The 7,798-nt window shown below is 46.5% G+C and overlaps 1 pseudogene; it reads right to left on the bottom strand.

Moving 5' to 3' along the window:
• Positions 1 to 6,724: 6,724 nt before the first annotated feature.
• Positions 6,725 to 6,843, bottom strand: LOC111735970 (annotated as a pseudogene).
• Positions 6,844 to 7,798: the final 955 nt, after the last annotated feature.

The raw sequence follows: 7,798 nt of genomic DNA, 5'->3' as shown, positions 1-7,798 counted from the left end.
CCAAGCAGGAGCAGAGACGTGGAATGTTCAAGAACGTGCCAAAGACCACTGGACAGTAGAACGGGTTGCCAAGGCCAGGGGACGGCCTCGCCTTCACCAGGAGAGCTGGACAATCAGGTTTGGGGGCCTAAGTCTTAATGAGATGAAGGGATCAACTGCCATGCTGTTTGCTCTTTATTCAAGGAAAACGTCACAGAGGAAATTTTAGGTGTGAAAGGCTTTGTTTTGTTTTGTTTTGTTTTGTTTTGTTTTGTTTTGTTTTGTTTTGTTTTGTTTTGTACAAGGAGGCCTGGGATTGGGTCTAGGTAAAAGTCAGGTAAAAGAAGCAGTGATAATGTCAGCAAAATGGAATTGGAAATAGGGGCAGGAAATGACAGGCAATGACCCAGAGAGCACCTACGAGTTAGAGGGAATTTTTTGGTCAAAAGTAAAAAAGAACATTTTATTTTACTTTTTAGCTAAGTAGTACAATCACGTGGTCAGCAATAAAAACAGAAAGTGACAATGTGTCACTTCCACCTTATCCCCTATCTGTCCAGTTCTTATGCCCATATACTTATCTTTATTAATTTCTTATACATCCTTCCAGAATTTCTTTATGTAATTATAAGCAAATATGATTATAGATATTTACTTTTTCCATTCTTTTTTTGCACCAAGATAGCATAATACCATACTTACATAATATCATGCCCCAGGCTCTTTCACCCAACAAAGGGTCTGGAATTCTTATCATATCAGGAGGTAGGTAGCTTTCTGATGCCTTTGTGCAGAGAGAGAGACAGAGACAGAGACAGAAGAAGAAGAAAGGAGAGAGGAGAATGAGAACCCCAAGGTGATCATGACTAGACAATCTGGTCTCTCTCCAGCCAGCTTCCATGTTTCTCTCCCATCCGACTCCATACCCAAAACTTAGACCTAAATCTGGTTATTTTCTAATCCCCCACCCTGCCTCACATCTCCTTAAACCCTTCTGTCTACCGTAGGAGATTTCATACCCAGGCGCCATATTCAACAAGGTCCCCAAGGAACTTAAAACAGTGTGTTTGACAGAGAAGTAACAGCAACATTGCAAAGAGAGAATGTCAAGCCTCGGCATTTGGGAGAAAGAGACACTCCCTTCCTGGAGAGCACCAGGAACTTCGAATCCCAGAATGGAGCACTCAGCAGCCAGAACGCACGCTTCAGGCTGCCCCTCACTGTGAGGCTCTGTGCAGCAAAAGCCAGTGCCCAGGGCCGCGTTCATTGTGGGGAAAACCTCCACAGGCTCCTCCACCACGCCAGTGTTCCCTCAGCCACCCAGCCCTGAGCAGTCCTCCATCGGACCTAGCTGTCCCCTTCCCAGGTCAGCCCTCCCAAGACTGAGAGCTTCGGTTCCTGCCCTCCGCAGCCCTGAGCAGCTTGGAAGCTGAGTGGAGGGTGTGGCCCAGGGGATTTCAGGCACCTCTCACCAAGTCACAGTTGGATGAGGCCTGAGATCTTGTCAAAAGATGTCCACTGTGCCAAGTCTCTTCAGCCAGGCTCATGTAGGAAATGGGGAAGGCAGGGGACACCTCTGCTGGACCACCATCCACAGCTCACGTCTCCCATGAGGTTGTTCCCTGACCCATAAGGCTCAGGACCCCCCACCCCCAGCTGCTCATGTTCCCAAAGGGTCTCCACCTTGCTGTTCAATGTCTCCCCTTGAAATAGCCACCACTGTGTGGTGGCTACAGGCAGTAGTTTCAAGGTCAAACAGTTGTAAGTTTGTGTCCTTACTCTGCCCCTAACGAGGCTATGACCTGGGTATACTTTTTAACCTCTCTACAAAATGGGAATAATACCCATTTCAGGGGATTACTATGAGGATTAAATTAAGGTGATGCTATGAAAAGTCTCAGTCTGGTATAATCAAATGCTCAAAGAGTAGCCACAGCCACCTCCCTTCCACCTGCCTTTCAGCACCCAAGCACCAGCAACACGGGGACCCGTGGCTGTGGGCAGCCAGTGCGCAGGCTGGCTTTAAAGAACGTGGGTGGCAACCATGGCTGAGAGGGAGCCCCTGGCAGCCAGTCAAGCCAGCAGTCTCCGCGTGGGCCTCTGCCTCCCAAATTCCAGGGGGCAGAAAAGGTTTTCCTGCTCCCTTCTTGGTGTCTCCAAAAGCATCTCCACTTCCTGGCCCTGGGAAGACAAACCCGCAAAGCACAGGAGGCAGTGTAGAGGGGGCCTCCCTTTCCACACACAGCCATGGCCTGCTTATGCAGCTACGTTCTAGTTTTTTTTTTCCCGGCGTGCAGGCCTGGAGGAGGACTGAGTCTGGCTATGGCATGGCCTCCTGATATACTCTGAGAGGGAACCAGAGGCCAGGCTGGGCCTGTGCTGTGCTCCACTGGCACCCATAATACCCCTCCTCCTTTGAGCTACCCAGATGCCACGTGTGGGCAGGTCCCTCGCCCTTCCCAGGTCCTGCATCCAGACCAGACCCTGAACAAAAATAAGTGTCCGTAATGCTCATATCCCACCAGAATCGGGCACGGTAGCCCTAGGAATTCAACCCCAACCAGGGTCCTCCCCACCCCAGCCTTTTCAGGAACTTCTTGAAGCGAAATGGGGACCCACAGCATAATCCATGAGCACTGTTAGGGTAACTGTTTACCATGGGAAGGAGTCAGGAGAACACCCAGTCCAGCTGTCTTTCCATGGGGCCACTCCAGTGTGCAGTTTGTCCAGTTCTGTAGGTGGACTGGATGGTGGGGAGGTCCCAACAGAACCTGAACAAAATAAATTCCTGGGAAGGCCAGATATTTTTGTCCTTGGGTCTCTGGGTTGTATGTTTAGAAGCTCTTGGCTTAACTAGTTCTATCTCATTTTAGGATCTGCAAGGAGGATTGGCAACCCAAGATTCTAAATAACCAGACCCATTAGACTCCTGAGCTCCCAAGGGCAAGGATGAGGGTAAACTGACACCAGGGTCCCAGCACCTTTTAACAACTTTTCTGTCATGGTCCCGTCCGACACAACCCTGCCAAGTGACCAGTCTCATCTTGAGTCACTCTCCATCCTCTGCGCCCCACCCACCTGACGCCTTGCCATCTCACCCAGGCTTCTCTCTTGCCTGGAACAGCCAACACTCCCCTTCACCTGGCTAATCCCTACTTCACCCTGTACTTCTCTACATTTGAATTTTAAAACCTAAGTGCAGGATTTAGGTTCAGCTTAGCCAATTGATGTCTTTCAGGATGCTGACCCCATCCTCCAGTGTTCTGCCTATCTCCCTCAACTGTGACATCCCTGATTTCCAAACAATCCTTTGTGCTTTTATTGTTGCTGTTGTTATGGTGCCCCGTAAGTCTTCATCACTAAAAAGTTTGGATAGGAACGGGTCCTGCAGACTGCTACTAGAGACTTCCGTCCTAGGCGTCGGCATGAATCCGCTCATCTCCATACTGATGTGATAGCAGAGTGACAAGGTGGTGTTCCGATTATCAATTGCTATGGAAAAAATAAAAGCTCAGACTTGGCAATGGAAAACGCCAACCATTTTAAGATACAGATTCTGGGAGTCAGGAATTTGGACAGAGCACAGCAGGGATGGCTTCTCTCTGTTCCATCATGTCTAGGGCTTCGGTAGGTGACAAGGGGACAGTGGGTGACCTGAACAGTCGGGGGCTAGAGTTATCTAAAGTCTTCTTCAGTCACTTGTCTGGCACTGGCATTGGGATGACTCAAAGGTTGGTCTCAGTTGAGACTGCCCCACTTAGACCTGCATGTGGCTTCTCCATGTATCTTGAGTGTCTCATAGGATGGCAGCTGGGCTCTAAGAATGAGGATTCCAAGAGAAGCAGGCAGAAGCCATGGGGCCTTTTTGGACCAAGTCTCAACAGTCACAGAGCATCACCTTCTCCATGCTCTATTGATCAAAGCAGTCACAAGACGATCAGATTCAAGGGTAGGAACATAGACCCCACCTCTGGATGGAAAGAATGTCAAAGATTTTAGAACAGCCACAGTATCACAGGAAGCTTACACCCAGGTGCAGAAGTGCTTAGAGGTTGGGCTCCCTCACCAAATTAGAGTGTATGTCCCGGCCAGCAGGCTACTCAGTGGTGAGAACTAATCAAGAAGAAGCCCTATTCAGAGGCCTCTCACATCCCTGCAGAGAGGACCATAGACCAGGCTATCGCAATAAGGACCCTCTAGCAGAACAGAGATTCGAGGTGAGTATTGGGTCTCCTGAAGAAGGCAGAAGCCCAGTTATTACTAACAGGACATGCTTGGGGTCAGACCAGCAACATGTGGCATGATTTAGCTGAGAACCAACAGATTTAGCTGAGCACTTTCAATTCTCCTCTGCTGAAATTTAAAAATATTATATCTATGGCACATTTATGATTTGATAATTCATACATTGCATCAAAAAAGGAAGGGGACGAAGGCTTGTTCATCATAAACCCATGCCAGCTTTTAGTGATCACCATACTTTTTAAACACACATAGACCACCCAGTCTGATCAATGTGAGACCAGACTGGGAAAGGGAGTAGGCAGCACATAAATCAAGAGAGAAATAGGAGAAAGCAAATGAAGAAGGAATTTAAAATTAGTCCTAAGTTCCTGTAGAGCAGGGCTCCCCAACACCCCAGGCCATGGACTGGTCCATGGCCTGTTAGAATCCAGGCCACAAAGCAGGAGATGAGTGGCAGGCAAGCATGTGAAGCTTCATCTATATTTGCAGCCGCTCCCCAGCCCTAGCATCATCACCTCAGCTCCACCTCAGATCATCAGACATTAGGTTCTCATAGGAGCACTGGTCCCTGGTGCCAAAAAAGGTTGGGGACCACTGCTCTAGAGCATACTAGAAGGAGGGGGATCCCAGGACCCAGTCATTCCAGGTGCTCCCAGCCTGCCAGAAGACTGGTTTTCAGCTCTTCATCAATATCCTGCTTCAAGGCTGGCCCCATTTCTTTCAGAAAGCAAGCCATTTGCACTGATCTGGGGTCACTTGAAGGCCATTTTACCTCACAGGCTGGAGTGTTTGGGACTTGGGAGTTCATGGTGGGGCAACAGAAGGCAAAGAGCTCAGAGAAGGGTCTGGGGAAAAGCGAGAAAAAGTGAAATTGATTTGGGGGAGTTGGTATACAGTTATTCCTGTAGAAGCTGTGTGCAGAAACCCAGGGTACTATCATCCACATAGGTCATCAACTTCTGGGTGTCTGGCTCACACAATTCCAAAAACCCAGAACTGGGTGGTGGCTGCTCTGAGGTCATCTAGTCCAACCCTCTCATCTTAGAGAGGAAACTGGCAAAGTCTATGAGTACTTATTGACAATTCATATGCTCTCCCTCCATTTTCCAGTCTTCCTTGTAGTGAAGTAGGGATCACATGATTCATTCTGGTCAATAGACTATAAGTGACATGTGTCAATTATGGACCCAAATAGTTAAGAGATAATCCACCTCCTCCATTCTTCTCTTCCCCTGCCATTGTGATCTTATAGTCCATGCTCTGACAGCATGACTACATGACGGAAGAGGTTCTATCCATCCTCGTCAGAGCAAAAAATAAAGCTTGATTGTGGTAAGCTGCTGAACTGTGGGGATTTATTTGTCACTGAAGCGTGGCCTGACTTAGCCTGACTGATATGGAAATCAAGGCCTCGAGAAGGAAAGTATGGATTTTGAGTAACTGTGAATGATGCCTATCAGATCCCCTTACCATCAGGAAAACAGAATCAATGCAGGTCAGATGGTAAGATTTTCTACTCTGGGATGATAAACAGGCAGCATTGATCCTCTCAACATTGCACAGAGCTTTATAATTTACAAAGCACATTCATGGACCCCATCTTGCTTAATCCTCCCAGAAATCTTGGCAGGACATATTTAGCCCTATTTTATTAGGACTTTAAAATATATGTCCAAAGTTATACAGCGAGGAAATGATAGAGCCAAGACAAGAACACAGGCCTTCCCTCACACATCATCTAATTGCCCATGTTTTTAGGATATTGGTATCTTTAAAAGAGATTATAGCTCTTTTTTCCTCTTCCTTTCTCCAAAAAAAAAAAGAAACAAAAAAAAAAGAAAATACTGGTTAGTATATGCTAATTTTTTCCCATAGGTCTATTTTTACAGTAAGTTTATTTCAATATATCAATTGAACCTGGAGATAACAGAGGCACCCAGGAATCATGGAGCCAGGGCTGGGAAACTCCACCCTCAAGGGTCTCTGGCTGAGAGAGTCCCCTTGGCCGGTCCCTGAGGAGGCATAGCCACCATGGTCCCTGTCTGAGCAGCAAATGAAGAAGTTGGATTGGACCACATCAAAGCAAGATTTCTTCAAAAAATCCAAATCAGATCCAGGTTCCTCTTCTTCACACCACAGAGAGTATGTAAAGGGGACCTTCTGGGGCTGCTTCCTCTTTAAACAGAAAGGGGAATGGCTACAGGCCTAAAAGTTGCCATTTATGTCTGAGAGTAGGTGACAAGTTAAAAGGCCAAGGTTGGGGACCCAGACTCCTTGGGGCCCTGTACTCTCCAAACTGAAGCCTCAGCCATAAGAAGCCCTGGCTCTCCTGAGAAGCCCAACGCCCCCACAGCCCCCGATCCTGGCTACCCACCTGGGCCCATGTGATCTGGATGTCACTTCATTTTTTTTTTTTTTTTTTAGGCAAGGCGACCCTTGGTTGACCTCACAGATTACAAGGACCTTGTCAGTTTACAATCCCTTATTTTTTATTTTTTTACACCTACAGCACCTGGTCTTCCTAGGCGATCTCCCATCCACGTACTAAACAGGCCCGACTCTACTTAGCTTCCGAGATCAGATGGGATCGGGCTTGTTCAGGATGGCATGGCCGTAGACCTGGATGTCACCTCAGACCCTCACCTGCCCTCCCCTCCTTGTCAGTACCCAGATGGATAACTCAGTCCTGGAGTCCCATGTCCTCTCCAGCTCCTTCTTATTGGGCCTCCATAGACTGACTTCCATCTTCACCTTGGTTCTAAAGCTATTCCCACGAAGGCCATCACCAAGATGCTATTGTCCCAACAGGAAGAACTTAGCTTCAAACCAGGCCTCATCAGTTATAAGTTTGTTACCTTGAGCAAGTTATTTACTTTTTGTGATCTCAGTTTCCTTTTCTGCAAAATGGGGATAATAATAGGCCCTGGCTCATAGGGTTGCTGTGAGTATGAAATGAGGTAATGTGAGTAATGCACTTGGCAAAATGCCTGGTTCCCATGGTCTATCATACAAGGAATATGGGTTATCAATCCTTCATTCAAAACTCTTGAGGCCAAAGATCATAACTTTTCTTTTTTAAAATTGAGATATAATTGACATATAGCATTGTATTAGTTTTAGTTGTACAACTTAATAATTTTATATATGTACATATTATGAAATGATCTCCGTGATAGTTTAATTAACTAGCATCCATCTCACACACAGTTACCAATTTTTTTTCTTGTGATGAGAGCTTTTAAGGTCTACTCTCTTAGCAACTTTCAAATATACAATACAGTATTGTTAACTATAGTTACCATGCTGTGCATTGCGTCTCCAGGATTCATTTATCTTATAACTGGAAGTTTGTACCTTTTGACCACTTTCACTCATTTCGCCCACCCCCACCCCATGGCAACCACCAATCTGTTCTCTGTTATCTATGAGTTTGGTGTTTTTACTTTTTTTTTAGATTCCACACGTATGTAAGATCATACACTATTTATCTTTATCTGACTTATTGTGCTTAATTTCTCTTATTTTGGGAGGTAATATGGTGCATAACCATCTCTAATATACCTTGCGTGGTGGG

The sequence above is a fragment of the Pteropus vampyrus genome, unplaced genomic scaffold (assembly GCF_000151845.1).
Source record: "Pteropus vampyrus isolate Shadow unplaced genomic scaffold, Pvam_2.0 Scaffold15, whole genome shotgun sequence".
Taxonomy (NCBI): Eukaryota; Metazoa; Chordata; class Mammalia; order Chiroptera; family Pteropodidae; genus Pteropus; species Pteropus vampyrus.
Note: the sequence above shows the minus strand (reverse complement) of the source record. Positions and strands in the feature narration are given on the sequence as shown.